The following is a 24,317-nucleotide window of genomic DNA, read 5'->3' as shown; positions in this document are numbered from 1 at the left end:
TTGACCAAGTAAGTGATCGAAAAGAACCCCCCCCACCCACCGCCATTCTGGTTCAAACCCTGTTATAATTCTCTCCACGGCACTTGACTACCATCTGCTCTTTCACTGTGTGCTTTGTATTTGTTTTTCTTCACGGCATCTGCTTCGTGCCCCGTCCTCCTTCCGGAATATGAACTCTGCGATTGTGGAGGCCATTATATTTCCAGCACCAAGACCTGTGCCTGGTACATAGAGGGTACATCAGGTTTTACTGCCGCATAACAAATTACCACCACTCTAGTGAGTCCCATCAACATTCATTATTCGCTCACAGTCCTCGAGGTCAGAAATGCAGGCACAGGTTGGCTGGGTTTTACAACCTGGCCAGGGCACTCGGCACTGAAATCTAGATGTCATCGAGGCTGAGTTCTTGTCTGGAGGCTCTGGGGAAGAATCTGCTTCCAAGCTCCTTCAAGCTCGTTGATAATAAAATCCAGCCCATGAGGCTATAAGATTGAGGTCTCTGTTTCCCCACTGACTCAGCCAGAGGCCATTCTCAGCTCCTAGTGCCCGCCCCCCATCCTTACCATGTGGTTCCATCTATCTTCAAGCCAGCAAGACATGTCAAATCCTCCTTGTACTTTGAATATCCGACTTCCTCTTCTATAACCAGCTAGAAAACTCTCCGTGTTCCAAAGAGCCATGTGATTCAATCGGGCCAACCTGGATAATCTCCATATCTTAAGGTCAACTTGCCAAGTAACATAATTCAATCTAAATCCATCATATACACAGTCCTGGAGATTATATAAAACATGCACACCACAGGGGAGAAAATCTCGGGCCCACTGTAGAAAATCTCGGGCCCACCACGGGAGGTATTCTACAAACGTATGTTGTATTTAAAAAATAAATAACAAGTGTGTTCATCTAGAATCGTAAGTAACCTCACAAGTGTTAGCATTAAAATAATTATGATCCATAAACGTGTTCCTATGACAGCAGGAAAAAGCAAAGTAGATATTAGTTGCCATGCTCCATCAAAGCAAGACTATTTTTTCTTTAAGTTTTTGGGGCTCAGAAAAATAACTCTAGTTAGCTGACAAAGTTTAAAAAGACAAAAACAAATAAACAAAACCATAGGCTAATCAGTAAGACTGGGGGTTCATTTGACTCAGTTGCTTCCTAGCTTGGACTCTGGGCAAGTTATTTAACACATAGAGTTCAGGTTTCTTCTTTGTAAAATGGGTAGTGATTTCACAGGTGGTTGTGAGGTTTAAATTATTAGATGCATGCACATTACCTAGTATGTTATCCAGGGTTTAGCATTTGCTCAATAATTATCTCCCAGCAGTCTGGAGAAGTCAGCTGTTTAGAGAGGAAATTCACAGATTTGTTTCATCCTGGCCCGGTTTTTCAGTGAAGTCGCAGGGTAAGAGAGAGAGGGGTTAGGGGTACGGTCTAATGTCAGAAAATTAGTGTGTGTGCGTTGAACATTCTTTTCCCTTAGGAAGTGGTCACACTGATGACCTTCTTAGCAAATTCAGTGCAGCCAAGTTTTCTTCTGGTATCAGAAAAAATTCTGTTTCTCTAGCTGATTATCATGCAAGGTAATTGACTAAAGTTTAGAGGACATATTTTATTTAAAAACACTTCCCTTTAGATACTGCAGTCTCAGCACAGAATGCCTGGTATGAGAGGCAGCATAATGCAGTGGCAGTAAATTCCAGTCCTGCCACTTAATAGCTCCGTGATGTTGGACAAATTTACATTAATCTCTGTGGACCTCAGTGTTCTCATTTGCAAAATGGAAATAATAACTCACCACAGGGCTGATGTGAGGGCTAAATGATTCAGCGTATGCAAAATGCTCAGAACTAGGCCTGGCATGGTGTAAGTGCTACAGAATATATTTATGCTACAAAAAAACTGAGGACTGAGAGAAACAAATGGAACCTGCCTGGGGGAACAGCGGGTCTGCGTCTCCTGCTCACTCAGTCTGTTCTCATTAAATAGCCACTGAAAACTATGCCTGCTGTAGTGGTCACCCTTCTCCACCCCCCACCCCCCGCCCCCCAGTCCCTTTTGATGAACTGCAAACAGACACCAAGAACAGTTGTACGAGAGATGGACTGGGGCAAACACCGGTAGAATAAAGGACAGGAGTGGGCAAGGAGAGCATGTGGACCATGGGATGGGACCTGTGAAAGGAGAGAAGGAAGGACGATTGGCTGGGACCACAGTGTAGTTCTCAGAAAGTCTCAGCCAAGCCAGTGGGTAGTCCACAAGCAGACGCGGCCTGCAAGAGGAATCCCACGTCGGGCAGGAAAGGGCCTGGTTCCCATGTGCCTGCCAGACTCCGATGTCGACTAGGAGGAGCCCAGGGGAAGCACCGCCTCGGGCACATTCAGATGTCAAAAGTCCAACAGCTGTCATCAGCGGAGCTCCCCACACTAGTTTCTCTTGAAGGAAGACCTGGGTGGCATGCCTGCCGCCATGACTGCCACAGCCCTGTGATTTCACTTACGCAGGTGAAATGCAATACGATGCAATGTCCGCTGTACACCTCGTTAGGCTATCATTTTTGAAGGGAATTGCTGAGATGTGGGCACTACACTAGGTGTTACTGCACACCTTAATATTCTTTGGGGACCAGCCAGGAAGAGGTAGCTGAAGCTAGTGGTGGCCCTCGGGTGGGACTCGTCCATAAGGAAAGTCATTGCCTTGCCGGTTGCATGTGTCTGGGAGCTAATGCTTTGCACCCTTTCTGATTTAGGCCTTTGCTAAGCATGGACTCCAGTGTTGAGCAGCTACCTTTTGCATGAAGGCAAATTCAGGAATAGTATGTATATGTGTATATGCATGCGTGCATGTGGGAATGTACTTAGAAGCCGTATTTCTTTCCTTCAAAACAAAAATAGCCTTACTGGATTTCACATAAAATATATCTATTCTTGGAACTCAAATTACCTACTTTATTGAATAGAAGAATGTCATTAGAAAAGTTGGCATTGCTTTTTAGCCGCCAAAATTGTAATAGAGTATTCAGACTTCTTTGAAAAACATCAATAATAAGGTAACTCTCTAGTTTTCCTCTTGAAATGAGATCACAAATAAGAGTATAAAGCTGGGCAGCCCAAGCCAGCGCTCATCTGGATGTTGACAGCAACTCTGTTCTGTGCCTGGCACTGGGAGGGCACAAAGGACACAGGACGCAAAGACTGAGTGCCAAGGCTGGGAGGACACAGACGACTGGGTGAACAGACAAAGACAACGAGAAGCTGTAAGGTGCGTGTACGGGTACCGTCAGAATTCAGAGGTGTGCGTCACAAATAGTTATTATGGGAACTGCAGTGATTAGCTAAGACCTGCAGATAGCCAGCTCTGCCTTGACGGGCAGCTGCTCACACCTGGCAGTCAGCTTCTTCCTCATCTCACTCCAGACCTTGGCTTCTGGCTTACCTTTGGCTCTCCCAGTGCAGATGGGGTCAGTGCAATCCTTGCTACCCCGATCCCTGAGCCATACTGTCATTCATTCATTCATCTACCCATCCTTAATCAAGGACATATGAAGGACGGAGTGCACTTAGATTATAGTTTGTACTAACATCAGGTCCGTGATACAATAAGTATCTCTTATTTTATATTAATTCATAATATTAGCCAACTCAGATCACATTGGGAATGAATGAAAGGATAAAGAAAGTAAATTCCAGTAATTACAAAGGCTCTTCTTTCTCAGCTACATTCCGCCTCGATGGTGTGGCAGGGTTGAACGAGCGTGAGCTTCTGTCAGGATTCTCAGTATTGGCCACAGGTATGACCTGGTCATCAACCTCATTTTCCTCATCGTAATCTGAAAAGTAAGGATAACACATCTTGCAATGTATGTGTTAAATTACATATGCAAAAGGTAAAAACTATTGGAGCAAAGTAAAATAAAATGTAGAAAATAAACTTACACACATGCAAAACAGAAAGATTTCTTAAAATATTTTGGGTGTAGGACAAGTCCTCTTAAACATGTGAAAAAAATTCAGAAATCATAAATAAAAAGTATAATAGATTTAAATACATAAAAATTATTAACCTCTGTATAATAACATATAGCACAAAAAAATTCTTTAAGAAGCATATAACTGATGAGGAAAAACATAGTTGCAAATATATATCATATAAATATGTGTATATGCATCAAAGATTAATAGCCATAGTATTTACTGAATCCCTGCAAATTAATAAGAAAAAATGCAACTCCAAGAAAAATGACCATATATATATATATATATATATGCAATTCACAGAAGAATTACAAGTAGGTATTAAAGACCTGAAAACATTTTTTAGCCTCACTAGTTTTAATAAACATGGATTTTAAAAATAAGTTGATAACATTGTTTTAACCCACCATATTGACAAAAAGTATTAAATATTGATAAAACCCTTTGTAGGCAAATAAATGGGGAACGGGCACTTTCATGAGAGAGTACTGAGTCAAAATATCTGCTGAGTAGTAGGGCTTCGCTCCTTATAACACTTGGTTCCAAATACGGGGGAAAGCTATCATAGTTTAAGTTTAAGGAAAAGAAGAAAAGAATTACTATTATCATCATAAAGAGATTAGGATAGTTCCTGAATCTTATGTAGTTTGACTGCACAAAGATGGGAACCAGGCACCAGAACTGCCTGGATATTCTGCTCTGCTCTGCATATTGGCTTCAGATTTCTCTTTTTTGGTGCTGACCAGCTTTCTTCATTGGGTGGAAAACATGGCAACCAGCAAATTTCTGAGTTCTATGTCTTATAGCTCCAACTAACAGAAAATGACTGATCAAGCTTCAAGTTCTCCAAGTTCAAAAATCCTAAGGAAGGATTCACTGGCCCTCGTTAGAATCAATGGCCATGTCTAGGCCAATAATTGATGACCAGAGAGATAGAATTCCTGTAGTCTTGAACCATTCCTGTCCCAATACACTTTGTCAGAAGATGAGGACATATTTCTTTGGCTTCTTCCACTAGAAGAATAAGAGAGGGCATAATTCCTAGAAGAAGGAAATGTTATTCCTAGAAGTAAAATATGCTAGCCATATATAAAATGGATCAAAACACACAGGCATGAAATATCTTTTTTTAAATATTTCATTTATTTTTAAAGAAAGGAGAAGGGAAGGAGAAAGAGAGGGAGAGAAACATCAATGTGTGGTTGCATCTTGCATGCCCCCAACCAGGGACCCGGCCCACAACCCAGGCATGGGCCCTGACTGGGAATCAAACCAGTGACCATTTGGTTCACAGGCCGATGCTCAGTCCACTGAGGCATACCAGCCAGGGCTGAAATATCCTTTTTAATTAAGTAAATAATTAAAAGATAACTTGGTGTAACCAATTGGAAGGGATATTTAGCAATATCTATCAAGATTAAATGTATATAACCTTATGTTCACTAATTCTACTTCTAGCTATTTACCCTAAAATTTAACATATGTACACAAAAAAGATAAAATTTTTAAATTACTCAACAAATATTTGGTGCTTACTATGTGCGCACACTCTTTTAAGAGCTGGAATAATAATAGTAAAAGTGAGAAAAGTTTTATATATTTATATTTGAGTAGAGAACACACAGATAATAAGCAAGTGACTGGCACATTGCACTTGTTTATTAAGCATCCTGTCCAATTTCAATTTGTAGGCTTCACAATCTCAAATTTTAAATGTAGCTTCTGTTTACGCTCAGGGTGTTTTCATTATCTTCAAAGCTCCATTTGTGATATCATATATACTTGCAATTGGAAATGGTATTAGGTTATGTTTAATTTTTATAGAAGTGTACACTTCACAAAGAACGTTCATATCTACTATCTCATTTCTTCCATGCACCAAAACTGACTTAGGCAGAGGCAGGCATCATTATTATTTTGATCACCCTTGAATCTCCAGAACGAAACAAGGTGCAAGGTATAAAGCAGGCACCAAGCAAGAGTTTGTTGGAGGAATCAAAATTAAGAGGTATGGCTGAGGACAAAGAGCCAGATAGGTCGCTTGAATTAGTCATCTAACTCAAGACAGCAGTCGCCAGTAGAGCTCAAAGCAGTGTAGAAAGAAGTGTTGGTACCACTCATCTGAGCCTCATAAGAAAGCTAACAATTGTGCTGTAATTTTAATGACACGTGTGACTTGGATCAGTCATTCTGCTTCTCTATGAAATGATTATTTTAATTAAATGCTGATTCCTTCTATTACCAAAATATGATGTGTCAACTTTTTCAGCCATGCCTGCTGGATAATTGTGGATATCAAGGGTTGTGTTTTAGTTGACTCTGAAGGACAGGAATACGCACTGCAGAACAAAGTCATTTCAGTCAGTTATTTGAGTAATTGAGTGTTCTAGGCTCCACAGATGCAAACTTAAGTATGACAAAGAACAAGCATTAGTTCTTTTATGTGATGAAATGAGTCAACAGAGGAGGCCCACCCTCTTTCTTGGAGAAGTCGTCGGCAGCCGTCCGTCTCGAGAGACGATGGTGTAGCTTCTTAAGAGTCTATCTGCACCGCCGAGAATGGCTGTGCAGTCCGACTCGGGAGTGACACGGTATCTGTCTCCTCCCGTGTTGAATCGACATCTTGCGATGACGCTGGAGTGTCCTCTCCAGTGAAGCTGAAGCTACAGAGCCTGGGCAGGGTGATATGGAGGGTCTGCTGTTGCCCATGCAGCAGACCCCCCCTCTCTTCGCAGCTGAAGGGTCCAAGGGAAAGACGGAGTCGATACAGCTTGGCTTCAGGTGCGCCGCAGGAGTTGCCGGTGTTGACTACAACGTCAAACCGCCTTAGGGACTCCGGCTCCGGATTTTCTGTCGGGGTTTACTCCCTTAGCCTTTCCCCTGAAGAGGTATGCCGCAAGGCAGCGGAGGTTTTTTGGAGTCAGAGTTTTCCTTCTCTGATGTGCCCTGACTGGAAGATCGAACCAGCGACACTTAGCTCGCAGGCCGACGCTCAATCCACTGAGCCAAACCAGCCAGGGGCTTGGAGAAGTAAGACTCATCAAACATTATGACATGACTTTGCAGAGGCCCAGGTAAAGGCAATGGACATGGACTACAGAAAAGGAAAGTCTCTTCTTAGGCAACAGCTTTGTACTGGAGGTTGGCTGACAGAACCAGTCCTTAGGATATACCAGCTTTAGCTACATCCTTCCAGGTCACAGAGAATAACAAAAACACATAGTCTCCTCACCTAACACCCATGGCAGCCTCTATACAGGAAAGCCAATGAACTTTGGAATATCAAAAAGCCTGGTTGCAAATTCCAGCCTCTGCCATGAATAACCTTGAATAAGGAGTTTAATCTTGCTAAACCTTGAGTTTCTTATCTACAAAATTAGGATAATAATATTTACCTTCCAAGTTTAAGTTACAAATGTATTTAAGTACCTGGTAGGGTCCTGATACCAAACAGATGGCGAATAAACATATGGATGTACCAAAGTTTAACCATTCACCTATTGAAGGATATCTAGGCTGTTTCTACTTTTGCCTATTATAAGTAAACATCTTTGAACATTCATCTACAGACATTTATATAAGCATAAATTTTCGTTTCCTTGAGACAAATGTCCCGGAGTGGAATTGCTAGATTATATGATAGTTGCATGTTTTGGTTATAAATAATTTGCCAAACTGCTTTCAAAAGTGGCTGTAGCATTTTACATTCCCACTAGCAACAGATATGTGAGATCAGGTTTCTTCACATTCTCACCAGCATTTGGTATTATCACTATTAAAAAAATTTTTTTTAAGATTTTATTTACTTACTTTTATAGAGGGAGGAAGAAAAGGAAGAACCCGCAACCCAGGCATGTGTCCTGGCCAGGAATCAAACTGGTGACCTTTAGCTTTGCAGAATGACACCCAACCACTACTGTCACTGTTTTTTACTTGAGCTACCGTGATAGCTACATAGTGATATCTCACTGTGATTTTAATTTGCATTTCTGTGATGGAAAATGATGTTGAACAGATTTTCATAAGTTTGTTTTCCATCTGTTTACCCTCCTTGGTGAAATGTCTGTTCATGACTTTTGCTCATTTTGTAATGGGATTATCTGTTTCTTTGTTGTTGAGTTTTTGAGAAGTCTTTATATATTCTAAATATTACTCCTTTATCAGATAAGTGGTTTGCAAATATTTTCTTCCAGTCTGTATCGTGTCTTTGCATCTCCTTAAGAGTATCATTCCCACAGCAAAGGTTTTCAGTTTTGATGAATTGCAGTTTATCCACTTTTTCTTCTATGGATCATGCTTTTGGTGTTATAGCTAAGAACTCTTCACCCAACCCTAACTCACAAACGTTCTCCCTTATGTTCTCTTCTAAAAGATGAATGATTTTATGTTTTACACTTAAATCTATGATTCATTTTAAACTAAATTTTGTATGTGTGCAGTTTGGGTTGAGGTTCATTTATTTGCCTGTAGATTATAATTGTCTTAGCACCATTTGCCCAAAAGGTTATCATCATTCCTCCAGCGAATTGCTTTTTCATCTTTGTCAAAAACCAGTTGTGCAATTTTGTGTGATCTATTTCTGGATTCATTCTCCAGTCTGATCCATTGATCTATGTTTCCTTCCCTCCACCAATAATATGGAGTCTTGATTACTACACAAACAAAAGTCTTTAAGTTGGGTAGAGTGATTCCTCAGACCTCAGTATTCTTTTTCACATGTGTTTCGGCAATCTTAGGTCCTATGTCTTTCCATGGATTCCTCCTTTATTCCTTGAGGATATTCTTACAGATCTAGAATTTTGAGTCACTAGTTCTCTTCTTTCATCACTTAAAAATGTTATGCCACTTCTTTCTGGCCTCTGGGATTTTGGATGAGAAATCAGTATGCTGTCATGTGAATAGTTTTTTCCTGTATAGTCAATGTGTTATTTCTCTCTCACTGCTTTCAAGATTTCTCTTCATCTTTAATTTTTACATGTATGGCTATAAAATGTCTTGGCATGGATATTTTTAGTTCATCTTGTTTGACATTCACTTAGCTTCTTAAATCCATAGGTTTGTGTCCTTAGTCAAATTTGGAAAGTTTCCAGCCACTATTTCTTCAAACACTCCTTCAGTCTCAACCTCTTTACTCTCTCCTCCCAGTCCTCCAGTGACACAAATGTTAGGTGTTTTGTCATGGCCATTGTGAGGACAATAGAGTCTGTCAGGCTCCCTCACCCCAGATGCCCAGGCATGAGCCGCTTCGAGATAATAATTAGATTCACATGCACAGCGCACTCACAATTATATAAGCATTGATGTCATATTTTGGCGAGTAGCAGCCTTTGCCTATGCATAGTATATAAGCAGCAAGTGGTGAGAGGTTAGCGCAGTGACTGGCAGAGGGCACGTGTGAATGCTGTAATGTCTGCAATAAAGGAAATGTCAGAGATTCCAACCTTGCCTCGCTTGTTCTTATGATTGCTGGACAAGAAGAGCCTGCCTTGGTTTCCAGGACAATTGGCCTAGGCAGTGGGATCCTGGTAATTCAGTATAGAATTTGCACCTGCCAGTGCCTGGCACTCAGTAGCAGGTCTCCTTGCAGCTTGGGCTCCCCCACGGGATTGGACTGAGGTCAGTTGTGCTCCCGAAACGGTAGAGAAAGCCCTTTGGGAGGTAGATGAGAGCCTGGCCAAGTTAAGCCCGAGGGTGGAGGCAACTTTGATCAGTTGGATTTCCCTTGCAGCCCTGAGAGCTGGAGCTAGGACCAGATGGCGGTCCTGGAGACAGCGGTCCTGGGAGACAACCCGTTTCAGAGTTCATGGGAACAGAGCAACGCTCTGGAGGCTTGAATTCACATGCTTGAAGATGACGTCACTCGAGCAACAGTCTGAAGCTCCTCCTCCCCAATTATAACGATCACAGCTGAGGACTCGGAAGAGGGGGGAAAGGAGCCGGTTCCCCTGCGAGCTCACGCGGTAGCAATGCAGATGATGAGATCGCTGCAGTCCGTCGCCCGGAGCAGGAACCTGGTAGGCCCTGCCCAGATGGTGGGGCACACCATGCATGGCCCCCATACGCAGGCCAAGACAGTAGACTTGGGGAAGCAGTATCAGCAGCAGCCTGGGGAGCCTCTGGTGGTGGCCCCCCCCTTTAGAGTGTAAGGGTGGATGGCATTTCGCTTTCCAGCCAAGAAATGTAAACTGAGTTACAGCGGATATTGCAAAAGCTGGGAACTTATTATTATGTTAATAGTGTTATGTTCACTTTTAACCTTCTTACAGGTTTAGAATCTGCTGCATCTGCTTTGCTGAAACATTTGCAGCGTTGAGAGTAGGTTAGCTCAGACTCCCACACTTGCCAAGTAGGGGCGTAGCTGCCGCAAAGAAGCACTCTCTCCACTAGCCCTTTGCAGGCTGCGTTGGAGGAGGTAGAGAGTGAACCCATGTGGGCAACTCACACCCAGATGTGGGTGGATCTTCCAGGGGGCTATAGTTCACTGCAGAAGGCAGAAAGATTGATAGGAAGCTGAATGCAGCTGTAGGCTGATCAGGGCTTCCAGTGACCCCAGAGGAAGAAAAAGTGAAGCAGCCTGGGGTTGTGCCTCAGTAGACCTGTTCTATGTGTATTGAAGTCCACATGGCTGTGCTAGCCAGCTCCTGAGAAGAGGGAGTGATGCGGGAGTAGGATGCACTCTCCTGTATGGGAACCCTGAGAAGTTCCCAGGACCCGAGGCCCATATAGATAGTGGGGGGGGGGGTGCAGCGTGAAAATGAAGGCTGTGCAGCTTTCACTAGGCATTGGGCACCTGCCCCCACTTGGGTATACTGTTTATGTGTCCCCCACTCTTGAGTATATCTTATGCCCCAAGAATTGTAGCTTGTAGCGATAGACCACTGTGGGGGAGTGCCACCTATGAGTGTAGGTAGTGAAGGCCATTAAGGCCGTTCTGCAGGGGCACGCTGAGCACCCCCTGGTGAAGCTGCTGCCCCCGTGCTGGGTGACAGCAGCTGGGTAGTGCTTGCTGCACTACAGTGTTTGTGTGCTGCGTATAAGCAGCCCCTGATTATTAAAAGTGATCGGGGAACGCATTTCACTGGGACTCAGGTGTAACAGTGGGCCCTAGACATGCTTACTGCCTCCCAGAGTGTGGTATGTGCCCTGGTAGGAGCCGAATGTTGTATATATGTCCCCGAGGCTCACCAAAATGTTAGCCAAGCTTTGCAGGCTCTGGTCTCCAAAGCGCATGCCGCTGAATGCCTGACCGGCAATCCATTGCAGGAATGGTGGGCATCCTTGACCTCCAGTTGGAGGTTGACCCTTGCTATAATAGGGGGCATTGCTGCTTATTACTTACTTGTTGTTGTAGCCTTTATTGCTGTTGTGGTTTGTGGGTACAGGGCTCAGCCCTCCTCACCAAGGGAGCCTCGCAGAAGATGGATCTCGGGTAGATTATAAGATGAGCAAGCCTGAAGGGGTGGAGTGTGAGGACAATAGAGTCTGTCAGGTTCCCTCACCCAGGATGTCCAGGCATGGCTGCTTAGAGATAATAATTAGATTCACATGCCCAGCGCACTTGCAGTTATATAAGCCTTGATGTCATATTTTGGCTAGTAGCTGGCTTTGTCCATGCACAGTATATAAGCAGTGAGTGACAAGAGGTTAGCGCCGCAAACAGCGGCGGGCACACGTGAATGCTGTAATATCTGCAATAAAGAAAATGTCAGAGATTCCAACCTTGCCTCCCATATTCTTCTGATTGCCAGACAAGAAGAGCCTGCCTTGGTTTCCACAACAGTCATGCAGGCTCCTAAGTTGCTCATCATTTTTACTTCAGCCTGTGTTTTCTTGTTTTTAAGGTAGGGTAATTTCTATTGTTCTTTCCTTTGGTTTACTGCGTCTTTCCTCTGAATGCTCCATTCAGTTGTTGGGTCCATCCATTGAATTTTTTATTCTGGTTATTGTATTTTGAAGTTGTAAAATTTAAGTTTTTTTTATTATTGTTGAAAGTATTATAGATATTCATCATCCCCCCCATATGCCCCCTTCCACCCAGCCCCGTCCCCAGGCCTTCACCACATTGTTGTCTGTGTTCATAGGCTATGCATATATGTACATATGTTTTTTGGCTCATCTCTCTCAGACCCCCAGATCTCCTTTCTGAGATCTATCAGTCTATTCCATGTATCCATGCCTCTGGTTTTATTTTGTTTATCAGTTTATTTTGTTCATTAGATTCCACATATGAGTGAGATCATATGGTATTGGTCTTTCTCTGATTGGCTTATTTCACTTAGCTTAATGTTTTCCAGTTCCATCTGTGCTGTGGCAAAGGGTAAGAGTTCCTTCTTTTTACAGCTGTGTAGTATTCCATTGTGTAAATGTACCACAGCTTCTTTATCCATTCATTTACTGATGGACACTTGGGCCGTTTCCAGATCTTGGCTATTGTAAATAATGCTGCTCTGAACATAGTAAAATGTAAGTTTCTCTATAGCTTCTAATTCTTTGCTGAGGCTTTTATTTTTCAACTTGTTTCAAGCATGTTTGTAATTGCATATTGAAGCATTTTTATGATGGCTGCTTTAAACTTTTTCCAGCTGAATGGAAGGACAGAGAAAAGAGTTGGAGAACTGAAAGAACAATAAAAATTACCCAATCTGAACAACAGAAAGAATAAGCTGGAAAGAGACAGATGCTTGAGACCAGCATAACTATAGCAAAAGTTCTAACATCTGTATTACCAGAATATGAAAAGAAGAGAAAAAGGAAGGCAAAGCTGGAAAGAAAACATATCTGAGGGTTCCCCAAATTCTAACATCTCTGTCCTATCAATGTTAGCATTGTCTTTATTCACTCATGTTGAAATTTTCCTGGTTCTTGCTGTGGTGAATCATTTTCAACTGAAACCTAGACATTGTTTGTGTTGTTTAGAAACTCCAGATGTTGTTACAGTTTGGCTGCCCTTCTAGGCTATGGCTCTGTCGGGGGAAGAGGGCATGCCGCTTCATTCTAGCCAGGTGGAGAGAGAAGCCCAGGTTCCTCACTTGGCCTCTGCTCACACCGGAGGAGGGCAGGGGTCTCCACAGCGCTACCGGAAAGAAGTGGGAGAGCAGGCTTCCCTCTAGGCCTCCTCTGGTACCCCCTGAATTGCAGGAGAACAAGGGTCCATTCCCAGTGCCCACAGGTCCTCCACTGTTACCACAGGGGTTGTATGCCCTCCTTGCCACTGCATACTGGTAAAAGTCTTGACTCTCTTCTAGGTCTCCTTTGACATGGCCTGGTGGGGAGAGGCAGGGAAACCTCATTACTGCAGGGTACAGGTGGAGGTCCTGGTTTTACACGTGGTCCCCATTGACATTGTGGGTGGAATGGGGAGCTCTATGATTACTCAGCAGAAATGAAAGTCCTGGCACCTTCCTCAGCCTTCTCTGACACCACCCTTGTTACATCCTGGCCAGAGTGAGGCTCTAGGCTACCCACTTGTCTTTGCTGATATGAATGGAAGTGAAGCCACAATTTTCTCAGGGTATTTGGTTGGAATAGAGCCATTATTGTCTGAAAGTTTTCTGTGATGCGAGATCACCCTTTTCTTGGTCTTTTGGCTTCAGGCAGTAAGCTTCTGTTGGGGCCTTTCTTTTACTTTTATTTGAACCCTTTGGCATTTTTAGTGCTCCAGCTTCTCCAGATCCAATTTTAGAATACATAAGCCAAAAGAACACCTAAGGACCTCACTATGTGATTGTTCCTCCAGTCCCAAGGTCCCTGCACAGTTTGCTTTCTTGTCTCCACCTTTCAGATATTCTATGTTTGTTTTATACAACTGTACATACTTAGTGGGATGAATAGGAAAAAATCATCCATTCCATCTTCATGGAAGCAAAAGTTTTGAACATTCTTTTTTTTTTCTAAAGGAGAAATATTCTTTTTCTTTTTTATTTGTTTGTTTGTTGGTTTATTTTATATTTAGAGAGAGGGGAAAGGAGAAAGAGAGGGAGAGAAACATAACTGTGTGGTTGCCTCTCACTCACGCCCCCAACTGGGGACCTGACGTGCAACCCAGTTGTGTGCCCTGACTGGGAATCGAACCAGTGACACTTGGCTCGCAGGCCAATTCTCAATCCACTGAGCCACAGCAGCCAGGTGAACATTCATTTTTATTAACACTTTATTGTTAAAAAAAAAAAAAAATTGAGTGACATTAAATAAAATGTTAAAACTAGAAAAAGAGTTCTTATAATTTTTACTAATATTAACATTGTAATCACCCACAAGACGAAGATTTGCAGGTGGTATTTATTTGTCCATATCCATAGCAAAGGCATGGACATATCTAGCCAGTGATGCAAGCTAAAGGCTCTCTTGGTAGGCAGATAGATAACTGCCTTGGGCGTGCGTTTTGATGGTGCTAAGTAAGCCAGCCTTCCCCAAATAAATCCTCTCCCTGATGTGCATAGCATTACCAGGCTTAAGCTTTATCTCCTTAGCTTGTGTCTATAATACCGGTTGAAATGGAAATGTCCATGGAGAATATGTGCTCCTAGTCTAGACCCCAATAGTGCTGCATGCTACGAACACTCACTAGTAAAGAGGTGCAACCATACTTCACAGAACCAAATAGATATGAGGACAGTTCACCATGTCCTCCAAATATGTCCTTTTAGACACACATACGTCACTGACAAACAAATGAACAAAAATACCCAATTTAAAAGGCACTTGCAGTTATAAGTAATACATTTATTGACAATGGCTCAATGTGTTGAAAAGGTCACAAGAAGTCATGTGCAATGTGTCTTCCCCATTAGCTAGAGGAGCGAGGAATTGGTTCCAGCCACTCAGGAACTAAGCTCAGTAAGTATTTATTAAGCACTTACTGTATGACAGGCACCATGTTATGTACTAGGGATAAGAATTTATAAATCACTTCTCTATACTTTCTTTTATTTGATGGCTCTTATACCAGAAAGATGTTTCTAGGAAATTGGATTTCTTTATCATAAATCTGTATTGCATTTTAGAAACTGCTTTCCCTTATCTCAAACCACTAATTCTTAAAATAAGGTAGACATATCACCTGTTATTGCTCATATTTCACAAATGAGGGCAGTGAGGTCTCAAAATTTGAGTGTCTGTCCCCTGGCTCCCCAAATAGGAGAATTGGGATGAAGTCTTAAATGGCGGTCCTCTGACCCCCTGGCCCAGGACACTTTTCACACCACACCACGGTGCTCCCCAGCTCCTGAGAGCCATTTCCCCCAAAAGGTCTGTCAGTCTTTACTTAAAATCCCACCTTATGATTGTGGCCATTTTTCTAAATCTTCCCACCAAACCAAAACGCCATGAGGGTGGAAACTATATCATTATAATCCATTATAATTTTATACATCCGCCTTTGTTGGTATGCCATTAATATTCATTGACTTAACTTCAATGACTGCAAGGGACTCTAAATTCTAAAATAAAAAATAACCCTTGATGTTCTTCATTGTGATCAATCCACCGGCCTCAGACCCTTCCTAGCTTTATGAGCTCAGTTAAATTAATGAAATCCTCTTATTTGCAAAATGGGCATGATAATGCTTACTACAAGGTTGTTATGAATATGGAAGATAGTAAATGCTAATTATTATTATAAAATATGTAAAATTCCTAGGACACCGTTTGGCATGGAGCAGACCACAACCCCCGCATTCTCCAGCCCCCACTGGATAGCAAACTTCCTGAGGGAAGGAGCGTGGCTATTTAAAATTCATAGTACAATGCTCTGTACGTATCAGCCATTGAAGACAGATCTGCTAAATGAATGCATAAATTAATACAACACTACAAAAGGATTTTTTAAATACCAGTGTTACAAAACATTTAGCTTTACTAAGATCAAGTTGATAGAATATTTTGAAAGTATAGTAAATCTATATCTTCTAGACCAAAATAAAATATAAAATCATCAATCACTCTGAATCTTTTCACTTTAACATGTTTACTCTATTCTTTATTTCAACTTTGAAGTCTCTCTCAGCTCCCTACTACCTGCCTTTATCTTTTCCTGCAAACTAATCATTCATTCATGCATGCAATTAACATTTACTGAGCACTTACTGTCTCCCACAAACCAGGTTGCAAAGATTCATAAGGCGCTCTCTCTGCCTCTAAAGGATTTATATGCTTCAAAGAAAAGCCAGCGCATAAACAATTTATAATTAATGGAGGTGTTATGATAGAAGTACGAAAAAGTGCTGTAGTTATAAGAGTGATTCATTCTGCCTGGGGAGTTTGCTTATGGGAGCTTACATGCGGGAAAGTGATTTTTCTCTTTGCAAACTAAATTGACTTACTGGTAATAAAAATAGTTTCCATTTGTGTAGTATGTTGCAAAATGCTTTCATATCCATTTATTACTTTAATCCCCACAATGAAGGCTCAATAGTTAAGTCATTTTTAAAAATATATATATTCATCAAAAAAGGTAGCTATAAGGTCAACAGATAAATAACATGAAGATTCATTCTAAAGCCCTTAGGTAGATGATACAAGCCAAAAGTGCAAACAGGAATAGCTAATAGCAAAGACCTGCTCCTTTCCCATATTCCTCGGTGTCATTGCCTTAGTTCAAGCCTGAGCCAACATCTTGCTCATAAGTTATAACAACCTTCTAACTGCATTGCCTGATTTGTGTCTCATTTGCCTCCAAGCCATTTGCTACATTGGCCACAGAATGATAATTTTTAAATGCAAATTGAGCCATGTAATTTTCCTATAGAGTTGTTCATTCCCTATAGGATCAAATCCAAATGCTTCTGCATAGTACAGAAAACTTTCAACCATCATCTAATAAAGGCTGGTCTGAGAAAGTAGGTCCTTTGGAGCGGAGAGTTCATACAGGCTCTATGAGGAAATAACATTTGAGATGGGACTTGAAAGATGTGAAGCCAGCCATGCAGCTTGGAGAAGGGTGTGCTGGGCTAAGAAAGAGCCCTGGAGGGAGTGGAGAACTGAAAGACTAGTGTCACTGTGCATAGCGAGTAAGGGGGAGAGTGGGACGGGTCAATAGTAGTCCATGCAGGACCTTACAGGCCAAGGCAAGGAAGCCATTGGAAGATTTTAAGCAAGTGAATGAGGATGCTGAATGCAACACTCGCTGCAGGGTGCAGCATAGAAAATGGATCACAAGAGAGCAGAAGAAGCAAGAAGGCCCGTTAGGAGGCTATGGTAATGGTCCTTTCAAGATATTTTGATGAGTGGGACTGTCATGGTGGCAATGGCGCTGTTGAGAAGTGGACGGATTTGAGATACACTTTGTGGATGAATCCAACAAGACCATTTTGAAGGAGAGCAAAAAGAATCAAGGATGAGTCCCAGCTTTCGGGCCTAAAGCAACAGGATAGATGGCAGAGCCATTTACTGAGATAGGGGAGACAGAGAATTTTTAAAAATGGAAAAAATATTGATGTTTCATTTTAGACATGTTACGGCTGAGATAGCTATAAAACATTCAAGGGGAGCCACTGCAGCGGCTGTTAGACAAACAAGTTTGTATGTCAAAGAGAGTTCTGAGCTAGCTATGTAAGTGCGGGAGTTTTTAATATAGTGATGGGTGAGATGAATTAACGTATTAAATATATTGCTTGAAATAATGCATGGGAAGTAGTAGACGCTTCACTTGGCACGTAGCAAACACGTCCTTAAAAATATTAGCTACTGGATGCTGCTTCTGGTTAGGACATTCTTTGCACAGTGTAACGCAAATCTTCTCCATAAAGACAGATTGCACTTCTGTAATTTGTTTCTTAATAGGAATGCATCTAGTAGTCTTAATACGCTAGTCATGATTTGGAGACTTATTTAGAATATTTGCATATTCATATGTAGAAATACAAAAGAATAAAGAGAAAAGTCTACAAACATAAACCCGTGGCATTTATAAAATATATGTATATAGCAGAAAAAGTGTATATCTGTGCATAATTTAGTTTAAAAAGTACTTTAAAAAACTGAATGTCAAGGTAGTTAAATTATTCAGATTTATAGAGTTTCAGCACCTACATTTAAAATAAACACATTCTAGAATGCTGATCCATATATGACACAGCATATTAATTAATTTTTATGCTGTGGGAGGCACAGTGGTTATGGTTAAGAAAATGTGGTTTCACCTCACACATCCTGTTTCTATTATTTACTAGCTGTGTAATTTGGGCAAATTATATAGCCTCTCAGTTCCTCAATTTCCTCATCTGTAGAACACAGATAATCATAACACCTACCTAATCAGTTTGTCATAAGAAATGACAATAATATGTGTAAAATATGTACACAGTGCCTTAAGCAATCAATAAATGATCGATCAATATCAGAGGTTCTCAATCCTGGATGAATATTATAATCACCTGGGGAGTTTTTAAAATACTGATCTCCAGGCTTCATCCAAGCCAATTAAATCAGAATGTCTGTAGGTAGGACTCGGGACAACAACAATCTTTTAAAAAGCTCCCTAGGGGACTCTAATGTGTAGCAAGGGTTGAGAACTACCAAGCTATAATAAATTACTGTGTATAAAATATAAGAATGAAATATTTGTATTGAGTTATATCTGTATGATATAGTGTGATACCAATTAAACAAGTAGTCAAAAATCTCTCACAATCTGTCTAGTAATTTAGTTTGGGGAAAAAGTAAATTAGAAGAGTAAATAAGTAACAGTTAGGAACAACAACAAAAAATGGTCTAGCATCTCAAATAAGAAGCCTGCACTCAATTCCCAGCTCCACCGCTTCTAGCTTTGTAATTTCAGTCCAGTTACTCAACCGCTGTTCCCTCATGTGTGCAATGGGGATCGTGATGGTGCCTACCTCTCACTGCGTGGTCAGAGCATTGCATGATTTAGTATTTGGAAAATGCTTAGAACAATGCCTGGTACACAGGAAGCACTATGTCTGTTTAAAAATATTAATATGGAAATATTCAGAATGAAATAATGCTGTTAATATTGAATTTCAGTGACGTGCTTTTGCGTTAAATTAGTACTGAAAAATAGGTGCAGTACAAAAGTTCTGGGGTGATTATTAAAAACAAAAAACATTCTTTAGACCATCTATCAAAGACCGAACTGATCCTCAGTTCAAACTAGCTGTCTCTTACAAGGAAGATGGCGTGTTAATCTCGCCAGGACCTGTGTAAGATACCACGAAATATGTTAAAGTGTCCAGTATTCCTGAAACCCTGAAGCTCAGGTATGATATGAGAATTTTTTAAATATGATCACCATCTATAGATGTCATGTTGGGTTTAGGTCCTGGGGGTACATTTTCAGTGATGGGTCCTCTCTTTGTCTCACCTGGTCGGGCCCTTGTCACCTTCTCTAGCTTTGTTCTAATGGCCTAGCTTCACACATCTCCCCCGTCCATCTGTACAACTTTCTCTGCACTTCCCCCCACCTGTTCTACCATCTTCTCCCCTGAGTCTTGGCTGCTCTTGCCGATGCCTCTTCCCGGAACGCTCTTCTCCTCTTGCTCTGACTATCCTGTCCGCAACCGATATATCTTTTAAGACTCAGTTCCACTACGAACCTCTTTTATGAAGCTTTTCCCGATGCTTCATGGAATGATTCCCTTTTTTATATTTGTTTATCCTGTGACCAGATGGCCATTTTTAAACTCATGTTTGAGTTTTCTTAAAGGCCAGTACCCTTGTCTTATTTATTTACATGTGTGTGTATTTAAGGACTAGCACCTGGCACAGAGCCTGAATAGTTTAATTTCATTGACTCAGACATTGGAAAGAGGGGAGGGAAGGAAGAAAGAAGAAATGGCATCCCGTCATCCATCTCTATGCTGCTTGACCGAGAGGAGAGGCGCCATCAGTGGGCATGTATGGCCCCCGGTTTCAGGGAGACCAACAGGAAAACCATCCTAGCACAGAGCCATCAGCTTCTCATCCACCTAAGACACCGTCATGCTGTTGCCGCACAGAGAGACCCTGTCCAGTTTTCAATGGGACAGCAGAAAAAGAATCCCTCGAATCTGTACCCTAGAGTTCACTCATGAACACTACAATTTCCCTCGCTTTCCATTTTTCTAAATTTACTCCCATCTTTGAAAGATGCTCTAAAGTTCCACCACTTCTTGGAAGTCTTTCCAAGTTTAGCAGAGACAAATTCCTAAGACTCACAATAATTGGAGCACAACAGATTAAGTACAGAAGCTCCAGGATTCTGACTCTACTATTAGCTCTGTGCTGTTAGCAAGCTGCTCAACACTCTGTCCTTGGTTTGCTCGCCTGTGATATGAGGACAGTAATAGTCCTTATGATGGAGTTGTAAAGTACAGTAAGTGTTTGGGATGGTTCCTTACATGAATAGAGTACTAAATCCATGTTAATATTTGATATTATAAATTAGTAATATTATGTGTTAATATTATAGACAAAAACTATTGACTTCCTTCCCTTCATTCCATCTTTACTTAAACAGGAAGAATGTAGGTGCCTCTGTTTTAATTAACATAAAATTGCTTATTTTAGATGAAATACATTGGCCATATTGAGGATATACATTCACCTTCTGTATAAATAAACAAGTCTACACTTAAACACAAAATGAGATTTTCCATCTACAAATCCTGCAGTATTTGTCACTTCTGAGTCTATATAGCAATGGTGAAACTTGTTAAGATGACCAATTTTGTACAATGGCAGTAAAAAGGCAAGACAGCCTGGCATACGATTCATTAAAATCCAAATAAGGCAGTTTCTGTCAGATGCACCAAAACACTTTTACTTTCTAAACTGGAATAAGATGGACACAAGTATAAAGCTTATTACCAATCTCATTTTAAGTTCCTTTGAACACTTTAGTGAGTCTCTCCCAACTAAGGAGCCCGGCCGTCAGGAAGAATCTGTGTGTGATAGGAGATTAGGTCACACAGGTGCCATTGAAATTCTAGTATCCATCGTTCTTTTCCGTTCTACTATTAAGAGGGCCAGTCTGCCAGTCTTACCCTCCTTAGTCCATGAACTACAGTGAGCTCTAAAGAGGCTGGGGCCTTTAGACTAAAGAGGAAGCCCAAACATTATGTCTAAAGACGGGTTCCAGGTTATGTCCGCCACAATGGTGAATAAATACTAAGTCCTTAGGTTATCGTTCATTAATAACCAACCCTTTTTACACATGGGTTGTGCTTAAATTTTGAGCATTCATGATTATTAATAAAAGAGCCTGCATTAGCATTCACAAGTTGAGTTCGACCCACAGACGTCTTACAGTCTTACCAGAACAGAGTTCCTCAGTTCTTCAAGGAGTACATCCTGCTAGTCGGAAAGTTCTCTTGCTTTGCCATGGCCTCCTTGGCCAGATTCCTCCTCCCCCAGCCACCTGATGAGGCAGTCCATCTTCCTGAGCAGTAGAGCAGACAGTTGGACTCACAGGAAGCAAGGCTGAAACAGAGCACAGGGTTGTAACTCAGAAGATGGGAATTTTACTTGCTTTTGCCTCTTATGAGCTGGGTTTCATGAATTCACTTAACTTTAGCTTCCATTTATTCAATAATAATACTGCCCCATGCCTCCCTCACACAGAATCACTTTGAAGACATTAGAATTGTCTAAGAAGGTAATTCTAAACTGTAAATTGCCAAACAGATGTCACTCTGACTGCTCATTCCATCGTACGGCAGTTAGGTGCCAGCAGCCTCTGGTGTAGACGGTCTGAGTTAAAATCCGGGATCCCATTCACCAGATGTGACTTTGAACAAGTTCGTGCTTCCATTTCCTCATGTGTAGAATATAAAACAAAAGGATAGCTGTATGGTACTATGGTCCTTAGGAAAATGACTAGGCCCTGGAAAACATTCCATAAAACTTAGGATACGATCCAGTGAGGTTTTCTTTTCTTTTAAAGTGGCTACCACTTAATTATATGTGAGCTGTGAGGATGCCGAAGAATAGGTAAGATCTACTGCCCACTTTTGGGGGTCTCACAGACTCCCGAAGGGTGGACACTCAGGTAAACAAGTGTTATTCTAGAGATAAAATGTGGGAAGGCAGGATTCATTCTTAATCCCCTGCTCTGTCCTTCTGCCCTTACTGCTTCCCTGCTCTCCCTAGATAAATTTCCCTGTAATCTCATTTCCTTTCATGGATGGCTTCAGCTATCACTGTGCACCAGCAGAGCTAAAATTCACAGCCCAGAACTCCGCTCTCGCTGCAGGATATCTCCGTGTAGTTTCCTCCCTTCCCCCATCCTGAACCTATACTCCCTTCATCCAATCCCTCAACCTGATCATTGAGCAAACCATGACAGTTCTGTCAGAGAAACATCATGCTCCGCTCCTCATCATCTATCCCCATTTCCTGCATTCATCTTGACTATTGCAGGAGCTTCCTAAGCACGTCAGTCCCCTAGTAGCAACGTTCCTGCCCAGCACTCATTCCCCATTCAGCCATAATAAAATATTTTATTATGGATTATGTTCATTCCCCATTCAGTTCTGCAGACTTAGTGCAGTGACTTGCACCGATAAATGAATTTTGGATGTCAAGAAGACATAAATTCCCATAGTCCTATTTCAAGCACCATGCCCACAGTAGAGAGTGAATAAAAGGGAATTGATAGCAGGGAGGATGGTGCACTTTCCTGGCCTAAAATCAGATATGTACTCACCTTCACCCTCAGTCAATCCTTGTAAAAAGGCCAGTGATAACGCCTGCTATCAAATAAACTTCCTGATTTTTTTTTAACTGAACATTCATAGTCTTCAAAATACACATCTACAACTTTTAATCTTCTTTCTATGATTCTGAAAATATTAAGACAAATTTGATAGATGCAATATTCTTTACCTAAATATTTTGTATTTAGTCAAAAGGCATTTTCACTTTTCTTTGTATAGATTATCAGTTGAAGGAGTTAGCTTTCTAAAGTGTAAAATAAAAGGATTAAATGCAGTATATCTGATCTATACCACCAGGCCTCATTCTTCTAATAGGAGAAAAATGAGTAAGTACATTTGAGGATTTTTTTCTGAATTCTTGTGGGCTATGTATTTTGAAAATAAGATGGTTTCCCTCTGAGATCACTACAGTCCATTGTTATTCATTTAGTTAGGTATTACTGAGAATGCTTCAAGGATTATACTTCCTATCCCTTATCCTCTGATAGAACTAGCAGCCATTGTTTTGAGGGCCTGTCACGGTGGCCCCGTTTTCTTCAGCTATGTTGCACATCTCTGGTGATAGATAGCCTGAGAGATAACTTATGGAGCAGGGGAGTGAGAAATGGGGAGACAGGGATATTAAGCCCAGCCTGTACACACTGTGTAGGTAAATTGCTTTGTTTCTAGGCTTTGGTTTTCGAACTATAAATAGGAATCTTGTTTTCGGTCTCGATTCACAAAGTATATTGTAACAAGTAAAGGAGATAATAAATGGAAATCTCGTTTCAAGCTAGAATTACAATGATTCAGTGTGTAATTTCTTCTGCCTTCCTGCTGAATTCGCCTTACCTCAATATTCCCTAGTCATCTTGGAGCTCCGCCCATAACCGGCCCAGCCAAGCTTTGTTGGAGCACGTAGGACTCCAATTTAGTAGGTCAGTTTCAGCCTGGAATCTCACTATTTATGACTCTGTCTAGACAATTGGGGCTGGGATTTATCATAACTAGAACCGACAGCAAACAATTATTTCCAGTCCCTCTGATTATGCAAAGAATAATGTGTGTCTCCTGTCTTGTTAGTAGTTGTGTCCCTAGCTCCTGGCACGGTGTCTGGCCCATAGAAGGCACACGATACATAGTTCCTAGGTGCTATACCGCTCCCACTATAGGAAACCTTTCTGTCTGCATATTGTCAATGATGGGATGCCACCAGACTAAAAGTTTTAGGTTTCAGAATGTAATTTTCATTTTATTCAAAAATGGGGCCTTCGTTAACACTCATAGAAGTGAAAGCAGTGAGTGGAGGGTCTGGCACTTGGACTTTGGAACGTAGTGTACTCAGTGTGAAGTTTGACCTTATTATGTAACAGCAAACTTAATGGCTTCCTTCAACTTTGAAGAGCTCTAAAGCCTCTAAAACAAAACCAGTATCAGAACACCAAGAAGTCTCTTCCTCCTTCAAACGTAAGCCCAGAATGGCACCAGTTAGCTTTCAAATGTATGCTCCCTGCAATTTTCCTGGGTGGTTGAGCTAAGGTTTATGCTGATATTTCCTCTTTCAAGATGTGTTGTTGGATCTGCAGCTGGTTCCAAATAGAACTGTGCTTAGACAAAAAAATCTGTTCATTTTTAAGACTTTACATCCCTCGATTGCTTAGTTTTTTTCCTGTAAAATACATTAATGAATAATAGTTAAGAATGTGTC

At 41.4% G+C, this 24,317-nt stretch overlaps 1 long non-coding RNA gene across 1 annotated transcript; it reads right to left on the bottom strand.

The window, feature by feature from the left end:
- Positions 1-3,595: 3,595 nt before the first annotated feature.
- On the bottom strand, positions 3,596-22,689 carry LOC150020346 (uncharacterized). The gene is made up of 2 exons (XR_016509351.1): positions 21,231-22,689; positions 3,596-3,835 (listed from the first exon to the last, which is right to left on the bottom strand). It is a non-coding gene; the product is annotated as an uncharacterized LOC150020346 (long non-coding RNA).
- Positions 22,690-24,317: the final 1,628 nt, after the last annotated feature.

Source organism: Furipterus horrens, unplaced genomic scaffold (assembly GCF_987537825.1).
Source record: "Furipterus horrens unplaced genomic scaffold, mFurHor1.1.pri manual_scaffold_2, whole genome shotgun sequence".
NCBI classification, from domain to species: Eukaryota; Metazoa; Chordata; class Mammalia; order Chiroptera; family Furipteridae; genus Furipterus; species Furipterus horrens.
This window is presented reverse-complemented; position numbering and strand designations above follow the sequence as displayed.